The following is a 23,741-nucleotide window of genomic DNA, read 5'->3' as shown; positions in this document are numbered from 1 at the left end:
GTCCCTGAAATCACAGACACTCATGTTAAAACAGCCCTCTCCAAAGCCAAAAACACAGCATCAATCAGGCCAGACGGTGTCCCTGGCTGCGTCCTAGATGAGCTCAAAGACGAACTAACCCCTCACCTAAACACACTGTTCAAACTCAGCCTCTCCACAGGCTACGTACCCATAGAGTGGCACACAGCAGCGGTTATTCCACTCCACAAAGGTGGAGCCACAACAGACCCCGGGAACTATCACCCTATAAGCCTGACTAGCTTGGTCTGCAAGGCGATGGAGCACATCATCATGGAGCTCATTAACAGAGACATTGGAAACCTCCAAACACTGGACCCTACCCAGTTCGGCTTTGTTAAGGGCAGACCATGCCTCCTGAACCTGGTGGACTTCTTTGAGACAGTTAGCAAGGCTATAGATGAGGAAAATGTGGTACGCACAGCCTACCTAGACCTCGCAAAGGCCTTCAACACTATTCCCATTCTAGTACTATAGACAAGCTCACCAGCCTGAACATAAACCCCTAAGTCACAAGATGGGTTGCCAACTGGCTCATGGACAGAACCCACATGGTGAAAGTTGCAGGAGTTAGGTCCGACTCTAAATCGGTTACAAGTGGATTTCCCCAGGGCCCAGTCCTTGGATCCCTCCTGTTCAGCATATACTTCTCAGAGGTACAGGCAAGCACAGGAGAACTATAGCTGGCCAAGTTCGCAGACGACTGCAAACTAGGGGCTATAATTGACTCTCCGGCTGACACAGACATCCTCTAAAAGGGTCTCACTGAGATGGATACCTGGTGTCAAAATCATGGCCTCAAGCTAAATGCCAAAAAGTACATAGTCATCCCATTTGGAAAAAACAAAGTACCCACAAACTACCACATAGGTGGTAGTCCCCTAAATACGGAAGACGTAATAAAGGATCTGGGGACCCAAGTAGATAGTAATCTCAACTTTGATAATCACATTGCCAAAGTGGTGAGAAAATCCTTCTACTTGGCCCACCTAATCACAAAAGGGTTTGCATCCAGATCAAAAGAGGTCATTGTACCCCTCTACTTGTCACTCATCAGATTCATCATAGAATACAATGCCCCATTTGGTATGTACCTTACAAGACACCTGCAACAGCTGGAAAGACCACAGAAGTACCTCACCAAGAGGATCACTGGCTTCAAACAGATGCCCTATGCAGCTCGACTGAAGAAATTACAGCTGCACTCGGTTGCATACTGCCTACTCAGAGGTGATCTCTGCCTGACATACAGCGCCATGTCCAACCCAGAATTGATGGACATGCTCCACCTAAAGAAAACCTTATCCCTGCGAGCCACACACTCTAGGGAATCTAAACCTCACCACAACAATAAATAGGATGTGCTGGAGGGATAGATTCCTGTCCCAGAGACTTCCCATGCTTTGGAACAAGATCCCAATCTACATCAGGCAGAGCTCCTCGCTAACACTTTTCAAAAGAAATCTTGATGAGTGGATGGTAAACAGAAAGTTTACCTCGGGGATCACTTCAGTGGCTGTGCTGGACAGAGGCACAGGGAACTAATCTAAGGGGGCGGCGAAAGCCAACACATTCTGGCTAGGCTTATAAATGCCTTTGGGTAGATAGCCTAGTACCTACCTATGAACCTATTTCCACAAAACTGTGTTTCTGAGGGCTTTACAAGACTCATCCCTTCCGAAAGACTTCCTTCCTCCAGACAAAATTATCTTTCTAGATCTATATTTCAAAAAGCTCCTTGTCATGAACTACTTCACATCCAGACAGTATGTCAGAGCCCAAGGTTGCTTAGCTTCTTACATCCTTATGATCACCCTGGCCAGACTACATATGAGGAAACTGCAGTGGTGCCTTGGAAATGTGGGCGCCAACATTCTGAATCCCTCAACTTTAGCATCAATCTTCTTCCTTGTCTCAGGAAAGAGTTTGCTTGATGGGCCTGAGCATTCTTCTTCATTCAAGGCCTTCCATTCAGGTTCATCCCACAGGGCCAAACACTGACACCAGATGCCTTGGAAATAGCCTGGGGAGCCCACTACAGCAACTTCCAGACTCAAGATGGGACTCCCACTTCAAAAACAAACACATCAACCTAAAATAACTGATGGCAATCCAAAAAGGTCTAATTGCCTTTAAAGACCAATGGAAAGCAGAAGTTCTCCTGGTAAAGACAGATAATACCATAGCTATGTGGTACATAAACAAGGGAGGGGGACTCACTCTTACCCGCTTTGTCACCTAAGCATGGTTGTTTGGGAAACTGCAAACTCCCTAAGACTGCACCTCATGGCACAGTGCCTACCAGGAGAAACCAATAAATTGGTGGATCACCTCAGCAGGAGCCTGTCAGACCATCATGAGTGCCAGCTGTATCAGTAAGTTTTTCTCAGCATATAAACCAATAGTTAAACCAGTCAGAATAACGGCAAGAATACAGTTTCAGTGTTTTAAGCTTATTCACTATTTAATGTGATCTTCTTTCTGAAGAAGTTCACATTAAATAGTGAATGAAAGCGCTAAAAACACTTGTGGCTGTATTCTTTTTGCCGTTTGGTTTTACGACTGGTTTAACTATTGGTTTATTGGTTCAATTTTTGTTTTTTTCTCAGCATAGCCAAAGACTGGGGTATGCCACAGACAAGACCTTTTTGCCACCAAAAAAAATCCTCACTTGAAAAACTTTTGCTCGAGGACCAAAACAAGTTCAACCTGGAAGACAAATGCCTTCTCCTTCACTTGGACAGGCCTATTCCTCTATGCCTTCCCCCACAATACCCTTGCTTCCCTGGGTACTGCTGAAGGTAAGGGAAGAAGGGCCATGGGTCATCCTAATAGCCCCAGATTGGCCAAGGCAGCACTGGTATCCCCTATTGCTCAGTCTAACCAACATGGAACCATGTTTGCTGCCCCAGAGAGTGGACCTGTTTACACAGAACAAGAGTACCATCATACACACAAACCTGAACAGATTCAAATTGAGAGCTTGGATAATACCTTGATCCCATGGAAGGGAACACCCCTTGACAAACAGGCCCTGGACATTCTAAAAGAAACCAGGAGACCTAGTCCTAGGAAGTCTTACTCTGCAAATGGAAGATATTCATTATATGGTGCAGGCAAAAGAGGCAAAGCCCTCAGCAAGCTCAGTTGCCTTTAATCCTTTTATACTTATCAGGCCGTTTTGAAAAAGGACTATCCTATTCCTCTATAAAAATCCACACTTCAGGTATTTCAGCCTATCTTCCTTCTCAATCTCCCCTCTTTTCACACCCTCTTACGAAACAATTCCTGAGAGGGGTTATCCACATTAGACCCCTGAGGAAACCTTCTGTTCCCCTGTGGGACATCAGTTTTATTCTGGAAAAGCTTATCCTCCCACCTTTCGAAACAGGTACTTCTGAAGATATGAAAGTCCCTCTTAGGACCAATCCTTCTTTATGTCTATGGTGGTGACAGATATTTCTTTAAACCAGACCATAAACTTGCCTACATTCTTTCCTAACCCTGAAAACAAGGTTGAAAGTATCCTCCCTACTTTGGATGTACACAGGCAACTGTTTTAGTACTTGGACAGAACTAAGAATGTCAGGAAGTCAGAGTAGCGTTTTGTCGCCTTTGCCTGTGGCTTTGAGGGAAGACCAGTTTTAAAACAAACCATCTCCAAATGGATCTCCCACTGTATCTTATTTTGCTACAGCCATCATGGAAAGAAGCCTTCAGACTCTGTGGGGACATACTCTGCTAGGACTACTGCTACATCTGCTGCTTTTGTTAAAGAGGTGGCCACAAACAACATTTTGGAAGCAACTACTTGGTCCTCTGTGCATACCTTCACTAAACATTATCATCTTCAAACCTTTTCCTAGTCCAGAGTGGGGTTTGCCACTGCTATCTCACAAGGCATCCATTCCTCTCATTAATCTTTTCATCCACCTTCCTTTCAGCTTTGGGAGTCATCCCATCAGTTAGAACTGTAACAGTAAAACACAAAGAACATAGTACAGTTGAACATACTTACCATAAATTTAGATGTTCAAGTGTATTCACTGTTGCAGTATGCTTTTCCTCCCTCCCACCCCTCTTGCCTATATGATTGGGGTGTTTTGCTCCTTTCTAATTCCAGGTTGTTCCCTCCTCCTCGGCACATACTCTAGAGTCTCTGAACTTAGGCCTCTGACCACAGAGACTTATTAGGGGGTTCTTACCTGTTGGGGGCAAGAAAGTACTGAGGATATGGAGCTGGCTGACTACCTTAAAATCAAGATATAATGATGTTGGACAGGGTGTCCACCAGCTTTAGGAAAAGGAGAAAATGCTCTGGTAACTGGGCCAGCCATGGGCTTCCACAACAGGAAATCCCATCAGTTAGAACTGCAACAGTGACTACACTTGAACATTTACATTCATGGTAAGTATACACAACTGTACTTTGAGGTCCTCATTCACGTGGAGCACAGCCTGTTTTAAGGCTGTAGTTGAAGAGTACCTCAAGTGGTCCCAATAGGTCATGTTTTAGACTGTTCAGAAGGCAAATGGGGATGTTGCCAGGACCCATGGAAGTAGTGTCCTTGGCTTTAGTGTGTGCTGCAAGCACCTGATCCTTGTTGATAGCTGGGGGGAGTATGTTAGAGGTCATTTCACCTGGTGAAGCTAGGGGAGAGTGAGGGGGTGACATTTTTTTAAATAAGAAAGATCTTCATTAAATTATCACTTATGACATATAGACAACCATTTATATAAATTAAAACAAACCATATTGACATATTTTTAGTTGCAAACATTACACATCACTTACAATCTATTCAGCCATTGTCAGTCAAACATTAAGTAGCTCATTAAAATCTTGACTTCTTTTTTTAAATTTAATTTCTCCTCCAAAACATTATTCTGCATGTATTGTTTCCACAATTCCCATTTTTTTTCTATGCAATTTGCTGCTACCCATTTTCCAAAGATCCCATTTCCAGTTGTTTTATCTCTGTTACTATATTCACTACTTGTATTACAGTTGTTTTAGACTTTAATTTCCATTTTCTAGTAATTGCTTTTTTGACAGCCACCATAATTAGAATCATCAAGGCCTTAATAAGTCTAGGCAATTCTGATTCTGTATCATAGCTCAAAAAATAAATTCCCTAGTTATACCAATTTGCTTACTCTTTATTTCTTTTTTTAACAAGTGTGTGTGTGTGTGTGTGTCTTTCGGCTTTTCCCGGTTAGGGGTCGCCACAGCGGAACTCCGGTCCGCTAATGATTGGCAGTAGAGTTTTACATGCTGGCTTGCCGGGCCTAACGCACAACCTTCAACGAAGGAACGCCCATTCACGCATGTCGTCACACAGTAGACGCTTTAACTGAGAATCGAACGGGCAACGTCTAACTGTGAGGCGACAACGCTACCGCAGCACCACCACCGCGTATTTCTTTTTTTAACAAGAAACCTGTTTATTAAATTATCACATATGGCAAAGGCAGTCATACATTTATATAAATGAAAACAAAGGATACTGACATAATCTTAGTTGCAAGCATTACACATCACAAACCATATTGACATAATTTTAGTTGGAAACATTATACATCACTTATAATCTACCCAATCATTCTCAAACATTACATAGCTCATTCAAATCCTACCAAACCTCATTCTCCATTGTATGTATTGTTTCCACAATTCCCATTTTTTATGTAATTTTCTGCTACGCTTTTCTAAATAGCCCAATTCCAGTTGTTTTATCTTGGTATTATATTCACTACTTCTAGTACAGTTAGTTTCCATTTTCTAGTAACTATTTTTTGGCAGCCACCATAATTAGACTCAGCAAGGCCTTACTGTCTAGGCAATTCTGATTCTGTATCATAGCTCAGAAAAATCATTTCCCTAGATACATCAATTTGCTCACTCTGTATCTCTGTTAGAGTAGTTTGCAGGAAATCTTTAAAGTCTGCCAACTCATTACACTTGCAGAAAATATGTTCCCAATTACCTCTTTCTTCATCACACCTCCAACATTTGCTGTCTACAGGAGGAAAAATTCTCTGGAGTCTAATTAGGGTTTAAAAATATCTATGTAAACATTTCCAAGCAAAAATCCAAATTTTTCTAGATTTTGTTGCATATATGGGAGACATACATAACCCCCCCCCCATTGTTTCTTTGTGAATTGCTTATCCAATCTCTCTTCTCAAGGCTTTCTAACATTCTCTGATTGGTTCTTATAGTTATCATTTTATATGCTCTACTAATTATTCCTTTTTTTAACAGCAGCTTATGTTCTAGATTCTACTAAAAACTCTACCAGTACTGGTCTTTAATTTAGGACACCCCTATTTTCTCTTTGCCTACACTCTGATATCAGTCCTTGATAGGGAAAGCAATCTCAAGTCAGCAGTCCAGATAAATTCTTGGCCTGTTCCCATCCTATTACCTTTCCCTTTCTAATTATTTACTCCCAATACCTTGGTTCTTTTGCCAGTTTTCGTTAATAAATTCCAGCCCCCTCTTGCCTATTGTCTGTATTCCTAATTGCGGTCATCCCTATCAGCAGAATTTCCTTTCTCCATTCATGTGCTGGTTTATTTCCTGGAATACTTTATGCTACTTCATGAATATAATATTCTGTATGACTATTGCTATTGTCCTTAAAGATCTACATTCAAAATCTTAGTCTCTCCTTGTTTCTTGAGCTTCCTCCTATTTCATCACCATCCCCTTCCACTTTGAATTACAGGTTTCTGCTTGTGCTATGTATAGGAGCTTTAACTGTGTAGCTCTGAAATACCTCTTCAAATTGGGTAATCCCAATCCTCCCTGTTCTATTGGAAGAATCAGCATATTCTTGCTGTCTTAGCCTGCCAGATAAAATTCTTCAGTTCTTTATTAATTGCTAAGCTATCCACAACTGCTCCTCTGGTTGGCAAACATATGCCTGACTTGTGTATAAGTCTTTGAAATGATATATGAAAGCTTTATGTACAGAAGTACTGCACATTGCAAAGTTTTATGGCAAAAGGGGTTTATGGACTGGAGACTGGGATTGTAATAATGTGATAAAAAATTATACATATACCAAGCATGATAAATATGGAGAGTAATAGAGGTGCTGTAAAATACTGGGAACAACCCAAAACATGTTCTTTTTTCTTTTGTGGAAAAGGAACACATTTGATAAATAACTGTAACAAAAGTAAATGTTTTATTTTGGGCCGAAATAGGACATAATGCAAAAAATGTGAATTGAAATGTTATGCATGTAACAAAATTGGACATTTATGAATGGACTGCAAAAATGAAAATAACAGTAAGGAAAAAGAAAAAGAAGAAAATGAACAAAGAGAATACATTTTAGAAGTAGTAGAAACAGAAGAAAAATTGGATGTGAAAAAATAATAAAGAGGACATAGAAGAAGGTTTTGAAATAAGTTTTGAAGAAGACATAAACTGATTGGTAGTAAAAGAGGAACAAGAATTCTAGAAAATTTAAAGATAAGTACAAAAAAAGAAAGGACATGGATGAAAATGAATATATACAGCCAAAGATTGCAGCTTGGTATAATGGCTAAGGTGTTTGACTCAGAAAGTACATGGTTTGATTCTAACCTTTGGGAAGGAAACCGGCTAGGCTTAGAATGGCCTGTTACGAAAGCTAGATCACTAATTGGCTATGAATTTATGAAACAAGAAATCCAAGGAAAAGGGAAAATTAAAATTTTAAAGTGCTTTCTGTAAATCTGAATAGTATTAAGAATATAGTAAGAAGAATATGAATTTTGGAGTGGTGTAACACATCTGATGTAGATGTAATTATACAGGAAGACACAAGCTTTTTAACAAATGAAGAAAGATAGCAAACAGAGAAACTATGGGGGAAAGGTAATCTGGAATTTGGGAAATGAGAGATGTTCCAGAATAGCTCTATTCTGTAGAAATGTAGTAAAGAAATTAGATGTAACTTTAGTAAAAATGGGAAGATTAACCATTATAGATTTAAAATAGAAAAGTCTATAAAATTATAATGGTGTATTCTTATACTAACTGTAAAGAAAAGGAAAGCTTATTTCATCATATTTTAGACTATGTAGTGATAAATAGGAATATTGCAATAACAGGAAACTTTAATTGTGATTTAAGAAAATTATACAAGAAAAATGTTAGAAGTGATAAGATATGGTAAGTTAAAACTTTGGGACAAAAATTCATGGACTTACAAAATGGGTATGTATAAAACTAAAATAGAGAATTTATTTTATGCTCAACTTCTGAGTGACTTGGTTGGCTACAATCACTTGCATTAGAAGCTGAAGTTAAGTGCAAACTTGCAGTACTGTATTTTAGTTTTCTGTTAAGTACAAACTTGAAGTTTTAAAAGTACTGTATTTCATTTTTTTCTGTTACCTAACTGTTTTCACTGAATAGTGTGCTGTGTGTCTCTCTGCTATAAGAGGGGGTGGTGGTTTCTCACTTCTTTGTTAACTGTTAGCCTAGAGGGCTTCCTCTGTACTTTAAGTGCTAGCCACAGAGTTTGAGAATTCATTTTATGTTCAACTTCTGAGAGGCTTGGTTGGCTACAATCACCTGCATTAGAAGCTGAAGCTAAGTGCAAACTTGCAGTACTGTATTTTAGTCTTCTGTTAAGTACAAACCTGCAGTTTTAAAAGTACTGTATTTCATTTTTTTCTGTTTCCTAATTGTTTTCACTGAATAGTGTGCTGTGTGTCTCTCTGCTATAAGAGGAGGTGGTAGTCTTCTCACTTCTTTGTTATCTGATATTTAACTGTTAGCCTAGAGGGCTTCCTCTGTACTTTAAGTGCTAGCCACAAAGTTTGAGAATTCATTTTATGCTCAACTTATGAGAGACTTGTTTGGCTACAACCACCTGCATCAGAAGCTGAAGTTAAGTGCAAACTTGCAGTACTGTATTTTAGTCTTCTGTTAAGTACAAACTTGCAGTTTTAAAAGTACTGTACTTCATTTTTTCTGTTACTTAATTGTTTTCACTGAATAGTGTGCTGTGCGTCTCTCTGCAGTTACTTCCTCACCCACCCTCCCTGTTCTTGTTTTGGTGTTAGTGTAGGTGGCTCTGGAATTGCCCGTCCTTCCTGTAAGTCTATATTTGAACACTCCTCCTGTGTTCATCTCATTTGCTCACTTAACTGAGTACAGTGAAATCATATTCCGAGTCTAGTGTTCACTCTCCTTAATACAGAGAGAAGATTTGAGAAGACCAACCCACTTAGATTCTTCCTTCCTCTCTCCTTGCACTTTACTAACAAAAAATGCACTTTATTCATCTGCTGTTACTGTATTTGTGTTTCCTCCTACTTTATTTTACGTATGCTGCTTCTTAAAAGTACTCAGTTTTATTTATTCTGCTGCATTTATTACTGCTTGGTGGTAGCCTGATTAAATTGTAAATGTTATTCTAAGTATTTTGGTTTAAGTACTTGGGCTTCATACCAGTTGTTTTACATTAAGAAGGTTTGTGGTCTGCACTGTTGTGGCAGGACAGGTAGCTTACATCCTTCTAAGCTGGCAATTGCTGATTGAAGGCTCAGTGTCTGGTATTCTAAAAGTGTATTAGTTCTGGTTTAAGCACTTGGGCTTCAGGCCAGTTGTTCTACATTAAGAAAGTTTGTGGTCTGCACTCTTGTGGGAGGACAGGCTGGATTCTGCCCTTCTGAGCTCGGAATTTCTGGTCACAGGCTTATTGTGCCTGCTTATTTGAACTGTTTCTTTCTGAAACTGGTGCGCTGTAGCATAGACCAGATTCAGGCCTGATGAATCTAGCTTTGTTTGTATAACTTGAGCACTGATCCAGGCCACCTTTTTTTGGGAGAAGGTTACCCTGCACCCTAGTGGCAGGAGTGTGCAGTTCGAACTTATCTGATTGAAGACTGCTGGAATATGGCTCAGTTTTGAGCTTTTTTCTGGTTAATTGGGTAACTTGTTTAAATCAGTTTGCTTGTTTTCTATTGTTTTATATATATATATATATATATATATATATATATATATATATATATATATATATATATTGCACTTTATTCATCTGCTTTTACTGTACTTGTGTTTCTTCCTACTTTATTACTAGGGGCACTGACTACAACTCTGATCTGAGATATATAACAATAAGTATAATTTTCTGTGCATTTAAAGTGTTTTTTTGATTGTATCTGCTTTATTTTCTGAAAAAAAAACAAAAAAAAATGATACTTGCTCCCTGCCTTTCTAAGCTAGTATAGTCCAGTTTTCAGGTTAGTGCTGAATTTAGGGCTGTGTTACAAATCTCTATGTTTGCCCATACCTTACTTGGATAGAAGGAAGTTTCTCTGTTCACCTGTGAGAAAGGGGAGCTTTGAGCAGCCTATCTGTCCATGGATGAGTGGTTTCAGCCTAGAAATCAGTAGTTTATTGGCCATTTTGGGCTAAATTCTATCTCTTTCATTTCCCTGCTATAAAAACTGCATTTGCCCGGTTTTGCGCACCGGGCAGCACCAGTTAGCTAGGGTATAACTATTCCTGGCGCCACAATGTCTCCTCTTCAATTTTTCCCTTGGAGCTAGACAAACTTTCAACTTAAGCACTCAAGACATTCATTTCTCAGCCCAACACTTGCTCAAAACTCATAGCAAGCACTTATAAACCCTAGCACTATACCCCCCCTATACTGTACAGAAGGACAGGGCTCTCTATTCGACCTTACCAGCCATGCAGTAAAACAGTTCACTGTACCTATCCAGGCATGTCCAAAGGGCAGTTTCAGGTATACTCTCCAGTCCAACTGGTGAATCTGGGCATTTTGAGGCAATGTTACAACTGCCTCATGTACACAGACAACCCTCTCCTCCTACCACCAAACACTAATACATACGAGAGATGCAATTATACAGCCAAACTGAAGGCTAAGCTCTCTCAACCCAAGACTGGATCAGACAGTCAAGAAGAGAAGGGAAATACTTGCATCACACCACCGGTTTCACATAGACCCATTAAACCAGCACCGGCAAAAAACACACATAAATACACGGAAACATACTTGAAGGCTCTAAATAAAAACCTGCAAAAGCAACAGAGACCTCCAAAGCTGACAGCCAAGCAACCTCCACCCCCCAACACAAACCATGAAACACATACTTCAAAAAACCAGTGTGCCACACAATCACAGCCCTTAAGGCAAAATAACATACCAAACATACTAGTAATATATGACTCTATAGTTAGGCACACTGACGTCCCACTCACTAGGCTGAACAAGAAGAAGGTTACTGTTAGCTGCCTGTCAGGTGCCAGGATCCACCACATAACACAAGCACTCAGGTCACTCCAGAACAAGAACAAATATGAATGACCTAAGCCGTACCTCTCTGGACTACATGAAAAGAGAAATGGAAGAGCTCTCTGATCACGTAGCCCAGGCTGGTATGACCCTGACCCTGAGTAGCATCTTTCCCATACCAAGAATGATACCACAGTATAAAGAAAAAATTATCAATTTCAACAATCGGCTAAGTATCTGGTGTCATTCAAAAGAGATCCAGGGTCTGTCCACCTGGGATGACATGCTCGACAAGCCACGCTGCTTTGCTAGAGACGGCTTGCACCTGTCACCCTTAGGCTTTTGAATACTGGCCAAGGCTTTTGTCACCCCCATAGTGCCTTTTTAGGCAAGGCTCAAAAGACAAACCCACTGCCGTAAATAGCACAAGTAACAAAAAACTGAGGGTAATGCTACTCAATGTCAGAAGTCTAAACCTCAAAATGCACGCACTCGAGGCACTCCTCAGTATGGAGAAAATCAATATATGTGCAGTAACAGAAACCTGGTTTAAGGCTCCAGAGAGCACCCCAGCACTACCAGGCTACAACTCATACCATACATTTTGGCCACAGAACCCGGACCAAAATACAAAAGGCGGGGCATATCCATATTCATTAAGGATACCCACACCTCCAGGTTAGTGGCACAGCACAAAGTTTCAGAGATCATCCACGTGCAACTACCAATGGGCAAAACTGTAATTCAAATTGTAGTTTGCTACAGATCACCCACCATGTCCCAGAACCCCCATTCCACATTTCTGGAAACACTGGGAAACATAAAGGTCCTACCAAACACCTTAATATTAGATGATTTCAATTACCCAAACATTAACTGGGAGAACTACTCAAGTACTAACTCCTTTGCCCAACAGTTCCTAGAATTTATAAACTCAAATGCCCTGGATCAACTGGTCAGCACTCTCACCAGACGTGACAACATATTGGACCTGGTCATCACCAACATGGAAGACTGGTGTTCCACACCAGAGGTCAACCCCTCGCTGGTTAGATCTGACCATAAACAAATCACTTTGGATATCCACATTCCACCCCCATCCCCGGACAAGAAAACCACTGTGAAAAACTTTTCAAAAGCAAACTTCACATTACTTAAGACCGAAGTGGAAAGTTTCAAATACCCCATGCTAAAGGATAACACTGTCCAAGCTGCAAAATCCTTTACTAATGCATTCTATGGGCACCTACAAGAATGCATGGATCGTGCTATCCCAAGCAAAACCAAGACTCACTCCAAGAAAAGGAAACCAGTCTGGTGGATCCCTGCCATAAACAAGCTATACAACAGAAGGAGGAAACTAGTACAGAAAAGAGTAAAATCCCAAGAAGGGAAGACATCCCTGATCAGTATCAGCAAGAAACTATGATCCCTCATAAAATCATCCAAGGTGAGCTTTGAAAGAAAAATTGCCAAGGACTCCAAAGATAACCACAAGGCATTCTTTAGCTATGTCAAGAATCTAAGTGGCAATGCTCAGAACTGCTCGGAGTTAGTGCAGAATGGCACAAAATACACTGAACCAACTGATATCACCAACATCCTGGCAGACAGGTTCAGTGCAAACTTCACCCCCCTCTCACCCCCAAAAGGGCCTATAACCATACCAGAAAAATGTAGAGCCCCTGAAATCACAGGCACTCAGGTTAAAACAGCCCTCTCCAAAGCCAAAAACACAGCATCAATGGGGCTGGACGGTGTCCCAGGCTGCGTCCTACACGAGCTCAAAGACAAACTAACCCCTCACCTAAACACACTGTTCAAACTCAGCCTCTCCACAGGTTATGTACCCATAGAGTGGCGCACAACAATGGTTATTCCGCTCCACAAAGGAGGAGCAACAACAGACCCCAGGAACTATCGTCCTATAAGCCTGACTAGCTTGGTCTGCAAGTTTATGAAGCGCATCATCATGGAACTCATTAACAGATACATTGGGAACCTCCAAACACTGGACCCTACCCAGTTCAGCTTTGTTAAAGGCAGATCATGCCTTCTAAACCTGGTGGACTTCTTTAAGATAGCTACCAAGGTTATAGATGAGGGAAAGGTGGTACACACAGCCTACCTAGACCACACAAAGGCCTTCAACACCATTCCCCATTCTGGCATTATAGACAAGCTCACCAGCTTAAACATAAACCCCATACATCACAAGATGGATTGCCAACTGGATCACGGACAGAACCCACATTGCTGAGAGTTGCGGGAGCTAGATCCGACTCTAAACTGGTTACATGTGGCATTCCCCAGGGCTCAGTCCTAGGACCCCTCCTGTTCGGCATATACATCTCAGAGGTACAGGCAAGCACAGGAGGACTATGGCTGACCATGTTCGCAGATGACTGCAAACTAGGGGCTATAATTGACTCTCCAGCTAACACAGACATCCTCCAAAAGGGTCTCACTGAGACGGATACCTGGTGTCAAAATCATGGCCTCAAGCTAAATGCCAAAAAGTGCATAGTCCTCCCCTTTGGAAAAAACAAAGTACCCACAAACTACCACATAGGTGGCAGTTCCCTAAATACGGAAGACTTAATAAGGGATCTGGGAACCCAAGTAGATAGTAATCTCTCCTTTTACAATCATATTGCTAAAGTGGTTAGAAAATCCTTCTATGTGGCCGTCCTAATCACAAAAGGGTTTGTATCCAGATCAAAAGAGGTCATTGTGACCCTATACTCATCACTCATCAGACCCATCATAGAGTACAATGCCCCATTTGGGATGTACTTTACAAGACACCTGCAACAGCTGGAAAGACCACAGAAGTACCTCACCAAGAGGATCACTGGCCTCAAACAGATGCCCTGTGCAGCTCGACTGAAGAAACTCCAGCTGTACTCGGTTGCATACCGCCTACTCAGAGGTGATCTCTGCCTGACATACAAGGCCATGTCCAACCCAGAATTGCTGGACATGCTCCATCTAAAGAAAACCATATCCCCTCAAGCCACATGCTCTAGGGATCTAAACCTCACCACAACAATAAATAGGACATGCTAGAGGGATAGATTCCTGTCCCAGAGACTTCCCATGCTTTGGAACAAGATTCCAATCTACATTAGGCAAAGCTCCTCGCTAGCACTCTTCAAGAGAAACCTTGACGAGTAGATGGGAAACAGAAAGTTTACCCTGTGGATCACTTCAGAGGCCCTGCTGGACAGAGGTACAGGGAACTAATCTAAGGGGGCGGTGAAAGCCAACACATTCTGGATAGGCTTATAAATGCCTTCGGGCAGATAGCCTAGTACCTACCTATGAACCTATTATTTTGTAGTATCAGAAGGCTTAGTTGTAGGAGAAGGTGAGGTAGCTGAAACAGGATTTTCAGATCATCTTGCAATATGGCTAGAGATGAAAGAAAAGGAATATATAAATATAGGCAAAGGAATAAAAAGGATAAATGAGAAAGCACAGCATGAAGAAAGAAATATATTAGTAATACAGTTATGGAAAGATTATATTATTATGAGAATATTTTATAAAAATTGATCTGAATGGTGGATGACATTTAAGGAAAATATAAAAAATATGTTTTTTTACAATGGCAATCTGATGGGGGAAAAGTAAAAAAAATATATATAAAAGAACATATAATAATGCACTGGATTATTTAGAACATTGGAGAAAGTACTTTGACAAATAAGAATTATATGAAAGAAATCAAGAAAAATACAATAACTGTTATATAAGCAAAGATAATTTTTACAAGGAAAAAGAGTGGAAGTATCAAGTTACTTAAACAGAGTAGTAAAGGAAGATGGTAGTATAATGAGAGAAGTAAAAATGTAAAAGGAGAAATAGAAAGAACTCAGGAAAAGATTATGAATAGTGTAGTACAATATGTACAAGAAATATTTAAAGAAAAAAGATAATAGTAAAAATCTGGAATGTAAAAATGTTAACAGAAAAAGAGATGGGTAAGAAGATTTCTTTAAATGAACTAGAAAGAGTATTATTTATTTTTATTTATTTTACATTTGTTTACTGGGATGGTCCAACTGGGACAGTGCCCATTTTCAGTGGAGGCCCGGGGAGAAAAGTTCCAGGCTAAGCTTACATACAAAATTATGACATCAAGTAATAGAAATTATAGACAAAAAAATGAGTGTTAACACATTTACAGGATAAAAATGTAAAAACAAAAACAGATATATAGTATCAACTAGAACAAGACTTTAAACACTTGAATATAGACAAATATATGGTTGAATTTATATATGTGGAGGAACATAAAAAGAAGGCATGTACTCACCATAACATTACATTCTTACATATGGGTTCAGAGACAATCCTCTGCTCCGACTCGGCCTTTTTGCAAGCTCAAAGTCTTCTACTTGGCTCGGGGCTAGGTAGGTATCCCGTGGTGCACCAGTACAATCCCCAGATCTTGTTTGCTGCTAACTAGAGGGAATAACAAAAACTATCCAGAAAGAACAACAGTAATAAAAGGTCTCCACTTATTAAGAAAAACATGTTTTACTGTCTCCAGATCCTTCCAGGATGGGGGTAGGAGGGTGGGTTCGTAAGATTGAAGGGCGAGATGGACTACAAACATGGAACGTTATGGCGAGTACATAACTTCTTTATGTTCTGTAGTCCTATCTCTCCTTCATTCTTACATATGGGACAGCGTCCCTAGCACCTTATTCTTGGGTTGCTCACGGAAAAATACTCCTGAGTACCGTGGAACCAAAGGAGGCTCTACCCCTAGAGGTCAAATCCAATTTGTAATTAGTAATAAATGTGTGAGGGGTAGCCCATGTTGCTGCTGCACAGATATTATCAATTGGAACCCTGGCTTGAAAGGCTGCAGAAGTAGACTGAGATCTCATGGAATGAGCCTTAATTTTGAAAGGTAAAGGCTAACCAACAGAAGAATAAATGTAGGATGTACAACTGGAGATCCAATTAGAGAGGGTCACTTTGGAAACCAGTAGACCTAATCTGGAGTCAGAGAAAGAAACAAATAATTGGTCTGACTTCTTGAATTCCTTGGTCTGGTGTAAATAGAACTGCAATTGTCTGTGAACATCCAACTGATGGAATCTGTATTCTGCTGCATTGGAATGATTAGGGAAGAACACCGGAAGCTGTATAGTTTGGTTCAAGTTGTTATGGGAGCACACCTTGTGGACAAAGGATGGATTAGTAGAAAGAGATACTCTGTCTTTGTGAAAAATCAAATAAGGGGATTTGACAGGCATTGCTTGTAAGTCTAAGACTCATCTAGCAGATGTGATTGCCACCAGAAACAAAGACTTCCAAGACAGAAATTTCAAAGGAGACGAATGAGCTGGCTCAAAGGGTGGAGATGTTAATTTGGATAGAACGAAGTTCAAATCCCATAAAGCAACCGGTTCCTGAAAGGGAGGTCTCAACAAAATGGCACCTTTAAGGAAGGTCTTACACAACCTATGTGACATCAGATTGGACTCCTGTTGACCCAAATGGAAATTTGAAATTGCTGCCAATTGAATCCTAATTGTGGCAGCAGCAGAGCCCTGGTGAAAAAGTTCAGACAAGAATTCCAATACCACCAGAATAGATGCAGTATAAGGGTCAACATTCCTTTCCTCAGCCCAGATATAAAACCTTCTCCATTTACTGGTGTATAATTTTCTAGTGGAGGGTTTATGCATGTGAGTCACAGAGGGTGAGAAATCATGAAGCATGACTATGGATGGAACTGGAGCAGCCAAGCTGTCAAACTGAGGGTGTGTAGACTGGGATGAAGAGAGCCTGACATGTCAATAGATCTGGCAGTGGATCCAGAGTCCATGGGTCGTCTAGTAGGTGAGGCCCGAGGAAGGGGAAACCAAATCTGACGAGGCCAGTAAGGAGTGATGAGGATCAATTTGCTTCCCAGCAGTTTCACTTTCTGAATAACCTTGGATATGAGAGGAAAGGGCAGGTAAGTATAAAGGAGACCCAGGGGCCAAGCGTGAACAAGTGTGTCTCTCGGTGACTCCCCGGAGGGGGGATGAGGGAGAAATAGCTGCTGCATTTGGAGTTGATCGGGCTGGCAAAAAGATGGCAGCAAGGGTGTCCCTATCAACGAAAAATCTGTTCCACTATTTCCTGCTTCAGAGACCACTCGTGAGGCATCTATATTGCCCGGCTGAGTTTGTTGGCTATCACGCTGGTTGTCCCTGGGATGTGCATTGCCACAATAAAGCGCTGGGAAGATATCGCCCATTTCCAAACCTGAATGGCCTCTCAACAGAGTGGGTATGATCTGGTATGCCTTGTTTGTTGAGATACCATACTACCGACATGTTGTCTGATTGTATTGCAATCGTACCAAGAGGAGGAAGGTTGTGGAGTGCTTGCAACGCCAGGAGCACTGCCCTCATCTCTAGGACATTGAAATGCAGGTGGGCCTCATGATCTTGCCATGTGCCTTGGACAGTTCTGCCTAGATAATGCCCACCCCACCCTATCTATGAGGCATCTGTGGTCACATTGGCAATGGGTTGGCGAGGGAGGAATGGGCTTTCTGTCGTTAACTGGTTGGGTTGGATCCACCAACGGAAGTCCTTCTTTTAAGACTCTGTTAACAGGATGTGGTGGTATAGAGGCAGTTGTTGGAAGGACCACTGGGATGATAGAAGCCATTGAAGAATCTGCATGTCTGGCTAAAGGCACTAGTAATATGGTGTAGGCCATGGTCCCTAAATGTTTCAGTACAGTCTTTGCCTTGACTTTTCGGAGGGGGAGAAGATGGTGAATTTGTTGTATGAGATTATGTGCCCTTTCTACTGGAAGACGAGCCAACATGGCTACTATGTCTATTTCTGCACCTATAAAAGTCACAAATTGAGAGGGCGATAAGGCAGACTTTACCCAATTTATAGTAATCCCCAACTAGGCACAAAGTTGGATAGTGGCGTCTCTGGTTTGAAGAAGTAGATGCCTGGTGGGGGCGGTCAGGAGCCATTTGTCCAGATACAGAAACACTTGCAATCCTAGATGTCTCAGGTGAGCTGTCACTACTGCCATACACTTAGTGAACACCATGGTGGCTGTGGTGAGACCAAAAAATGGAGCATGAAACTGGTAGTGACTGGCTCCCAGCCAGAAGCGGAGATGGCTCCTTGACTCTCTGTCCATTTTTATATGGTAGTACGCATCTTGGAGGTCTACTGAGCATATCCAGGTGTCTTTCCCTAATAGAGGGAGTATAGACTGCAGTGTCACCATCTGGAACTTGTCCTTCTTTACAGATTCATTTAGTTTGCTGAGGTCCAAGATGGGCCTCCAGTCCCCTGTACACTTTGGCACTAAAAGGAATCTGGAGTAAGTTCCGAATCCTATTTGGTCTGCGGGGATAGTTTGGATGACTCTGTTTGCGAGCAACATGTTCACTTCTACAGTTGCCTTATCCCTGTGATTGGGTGGAACATCCGGGATCCTCTTGGGAACATGAGGTGGAAGAGAAAAGGGTATGGAGTAACCTCTGGTGATAATTCTTTGTACCCATCTGTCTTGAGTGATATTTAGCCAGGCTTTCAGATACAAAGAAATGTGACCCCCGACTGGCTCCAGAGAAGCACAGTCGGGCCCCACATCAGGAGCACTGATGGGTCCGGCCTCAAAAGGAATCGCGGCCTCCCTGGTTTTGCAGTCTGCCCCTGCCTCTAGGGCAACATCTACCATTCGCTCCTCCTCCTCTGCCTCTGAAGGAGGAGTCACCCTGTGCATCCTGAAAAAACCTCTGGGACTTCTTGAACCACATTTTACCACCTCTCTGACCCTTGGGATATGGTCTAGAGGGGACGGTAAAATGTACTCCCACGGCAGAGAGAGTTTTCCCTTCTTACTCGCACCTGGTGAGTGTGTCTTTTACCTTAGGTTCAATGAAGAACCGGCAAAGGGGGCATTGGTAAAGGTAGACTTGAATGGCTCCACAAAATTACACAAGCGCATCCAGGAGTGCATCCTTAGGAAAACTCTTGAACCCGCTGCCCTGCTCGCTCCATCAGCTGCATAACAGATCAGCATCATGGACGAGTTAATAATGGAATTCAAGGTGAACAACTGAGCAGACACCTTATCAGGGACTCCTTCAGTGGATGTATCTTGTAGAGTTTCTGCTAACTCCTTCAGGAGATCTCTCTGAAGCCTTGTAAAGTGTGTTAGGTAGTTCAGCGATCTGAGAGTGAATGCCACTGATGGAAAGATATGTTTCCCGTACCTGTTCATTGTTCGAGACTCCTTGTTTGGCGGAAGGACAGATGAAGAAGTCTCCGCTAGTTCCTTCTTAGTGGCTCCCCACCACCATGGCATCTACAGGAACACCCTTTGATAAAAATTCCTTCTCCTTGGGGGCTGACAGAAATTTACTAGTTCTCCTGGTGACTGGCTCCATGGCATAAGGAGTCTCCCACACCTTTCCACTAACAAGTTCTAACAGTTTGTCAAAGGGTGGAGACACCGAAGAGGCTGAAGGTTGAGACCAGAAAGCCTTTGGGTACACCGACTCCTCATCAGAAGGGGTAACAGTCAGCCAGCTGCACCTCTGCTTGAGGATTTCTAACATGTCTACAAAAGTGACATCATCAGAAGACGACTTGGGGGATCCTTCTGACTCATCGAGGTCGGTGTTGGAGGTAAGAGACTCATCCTGGTTGTCTACATGTTTCCTCTTGCATGTCCTCTTCTGCAGGGGCTCCTTGGAAGGGTATTCCGGGGAGGTCTCGGAAGAGTGGGGGCCACCAGCCAGAGGCTCCTGAGGCTGCAGTCCAGAGAGGGAGTAGGTGCTGAGATGGAAGTCGGTGCCCAAGGGGGAAGAGTGTCTGTACCCCTGGGTGGAGCTGATGATCAGGACAGCACACTCCTCATCATCTCAAAGGCCGACCTCTCCGGCTCTGAGGAGACGGAGGACGCCATCGGCTTCGAGACAGATGTAGGGTCCGAGCTCAACCTAGCCGATGCATCAAGAGGGAGACTCGGAACCGAAGAGGTCTGGTTCCAGGCATCCCCTTTGGGGCCAACTGGGGAGCTTCAGCTCCTAGACACCACAGATGGCACTGAAGGTGTCGGAGCGGAACTCGGCTCTGAAACAACCTCAGGGGGAGCTGGAACTGAGGGTTGCACAACTAGCGGTACTGAGCACTCTGGCTCCAAAAGCCCAGCACAGCTCCGAGGAGGAATCACAGAAGTGGTAATGGGCTCAAGTGGCTCTGGAACTGACTGGGTCAGAGCCAACAGCATTTTTGGTAAGGCAGATGACTTCAGGAGTCTCAGCACTACTCTCTCCAAATCTTCTTCCGATAGGCTCCTGGAAGATCTGGAAGACAGTTTGGGAGATCTAGACCTCTGTAATATAGGGGACCTTAATGTAGGAGAGACCGGCAAAGGATCTCTAGACCGGCTCCGATGTCTGCTATCAGTGGTTGGCTCCGAACTGCCTGGTGCCGACACTGTAACCATAGTAGCTATGTCCTCAATCGATTCCGAACTCAGTGGAGCCGAGGAGGAAGACTTGTTTGGTTTGGAAATTTTGGGAGGCTGTTCCAATGCACCAGACAGCACCGGGGAATGCCTCTTAGAAGGTTTTGTCTTTTCTTTCTTGGAACCATGCGATTTAGAGGAGGAAGATGAACTGGCCAGGTCTTCCTCAAAAGAGAGCTCAAGCAGACCTTTTAGTATCAGTTTATTCTTTCTCTCCCGTAATACCCTGGCATGGAACGAGTGACAAAACAAACACATTTCTTGTAAATGGATGGCCCCGAGGCAGTACACACAGTTACTGTGACCATCGGTAATGGACATCTTCTGTGAGCATTTCACACACTTTTTAAACCCCGAGGGTTTATGATCTTTTACCTCCTTAGACATATCACTGAAGATGCAGCCAAAAGGACACAGCCAAACACAGAGAGAGAAATAGATCCTCTAACTCAAACTGGCCTAGCCCTGGGTAGAAAAGGAAAGAAGAAACCTAGGTCCTCTACCTCAAACAGACCTAGGAGGAGGACAGAAGATCAGAAATAGCAAATTTAGTTACACACACACACACACACACACACACACACACACACACACACACACACACACACACACACACACACACACACACACACACACACACACACACACACACACACACACACACACACACACACACACACACACACACACACACACACACACACACACACCAGAAAAAGCCTCTATACAAGAACTATGCCTTAGAAGCGATAAGGGTTGATAAATCAGGAACCCTTGTCAGCTAAGGTAAATCCGACAAAAAAACATGTGGACTACTCCATAAAAAACTAGCTTAAGCTAACAACACAGCGCACACTCAGAATTCTAAATAGCTAAGCTAATAATGCTCTCTAAAGAATACTGCACACAGAAGTTAAATTGAGCACAAATGCACCTTGAACACTAACTATTAAACTACCAATATCTGAACTAACTAGCCCAGTAAATAACAACTAAGGGCAAAATGCCCCGAAAGAAACTAAATTGGCACACAGGATACCAATGAGAGCAACAAGGCCAACCAGTTCTCAACAATAATTAGCTAAACAGAGGAAAAAAGTACTGTAATTGACTAGACTACTCCAACGATAGGAAACAACACTAGCAAAGGCTATATAATTATATATTAACCTGAAAATAGCACAAAATAGCAAAAAATTAGCAAAATGTGTTAAACTTTGCCACGGCCAAGAAGAAGCACATCTGAACTCATCGATGCAGCAAACAAGATCTGGGGATTGTACTGGTGCACTGTGGGATACCTACCTAGCCACGAGCCAACTAGAAGACTTTGAGCTTGCAAAAAGGCCGAGTCGGAGCCGAGGATCGGCTCCGAACCCATATGTAAGAATAAAGGCGAGATAGGACTACAGAACATCTTTAGTTAGGAAATTAAGTAGGGGGAATCACTTAGGCAAAGTACTGCATAGTTAGTAATGCTTCCATGATGAGAGTTGCAGCTAGGAATGTAACTACTTATAGAGAAGTAGTGTTGTCAGAAGGAATATGTTAACAGAGTTAGTATGTACAGCCAAATTGTATAAGTAATGCTAAGTTAATAATTAACCTGGAGTGTTACATGTGCAAAGCCAGGATTCAAATAAGTGTGTTTTGAGAGATATTTTGAAATGATTAAGATTGCTTAAGGATCTAATACTATGTAGAAGGGTATTCCAATTTTTAGCAACAAAGTTAGAGTAAAGAGAGTTGCCTGCTGTATTGGATACTTTGGTTACTTGGAGTAAGTCTTTGTTAGATGATCAAAGACTATGAATGTTAGAGTAGGGTTAGAGTGGGGTTTTTAGGGAAGGTACGTTGTCAGGACAGTGCATTACTTTGCGAGCCATTATTAACTGGTTATAGTTCTCAGATGTTAAAGCAAACATGGGAGGGTTGTGGCTGACAAAGTTCGCAGATGACTGCAAACTAGGTGCCATAGTCGATACACCAGCGGACACATACATCCTACAAAAAGGCCTCACAGAATGGACAACTGGTGCAGGAGTCACGTCCTTAAACTAAATGCCAAAAAATGTATAGTCATCCCTTTTGGAAAAAACAAAGTACCCACAAATTATCACATAGACAGCAACCCACTGAGTATGGAAAAAGTAATCGGAGACCTAGGGACCCAAGTCGAGAGCGACCTCTCATTTGACACCCACGTAGCCAAAGTGTTTAGAAAAACATTCTACCTTGCACACTTCATCATGAAGGGATTCACATCCAGATCCAAGGATGTCATTGTACCCCTATACTCCTCCCTCATCAGACCCATGATTGAGTACAATGCCCCATTTGGTATGTACCTCACCCGGTATTTGCAACAGCTGGAGATACCACAAAAGTACCTCACCAAGAGGATCAAGGGTCTCCAACATATGTCTTATTCTGCCAGACTAAAGAAACTTCAGCTCTATTCAGTAGCATACCACCTGCTCAGAGGTGATCTCTGCCTGACGTACAAGGCCATGTCCAATCAGGATCTGATGGACATGTTCCACCTCAAAAAATCCAAATCCATCAGGACCACGAGAGCTAAAGACTTAAACCTCAGCACAAGTATGAATAGGACATGCTGGAGGGATAGATTCATAACCCAGAGGCTTCCCATGCTTTGGAACAAGATCCCAGTTCATATTAGGCAGAGCCCCTCACTGACTCTCTTCAAGAGAAATCTTGATGAGTGGATGGGAGATCGTAAGTTTACCCCAGGGGTTACATCTGTGTCACTGCTAGACAGGGGCACAGTAAACTAATTCTATTACATAAGGGGACCTTCATTGTGTCAGTACTAGACAGAGGCACAGTATTCTAAATTTATTCTGTACATTTTTGTACCATTTCATGGGGTGGCAACAGCCACATCACTATGGCTAGGCTTAC

The sequence above is a fragment of the Protopterus annectens genome, chromosome 1.part1 (assembly GCF_019279795.1).
Source record: "Protopterus annectens isolate FY-2018-M chromosome 1.part1, PAN1.0, whole genome shotgun sequence".
NCBI classification, from domain to species: domain Eukaryota; kingdom Metazoa; phylum Chordata; order Ceratodontiformes; family Protopteridae; genus Protopterus; species Protopterus annectens.
Note: the sequence above shows the minus strand (reverse complement) of the source record.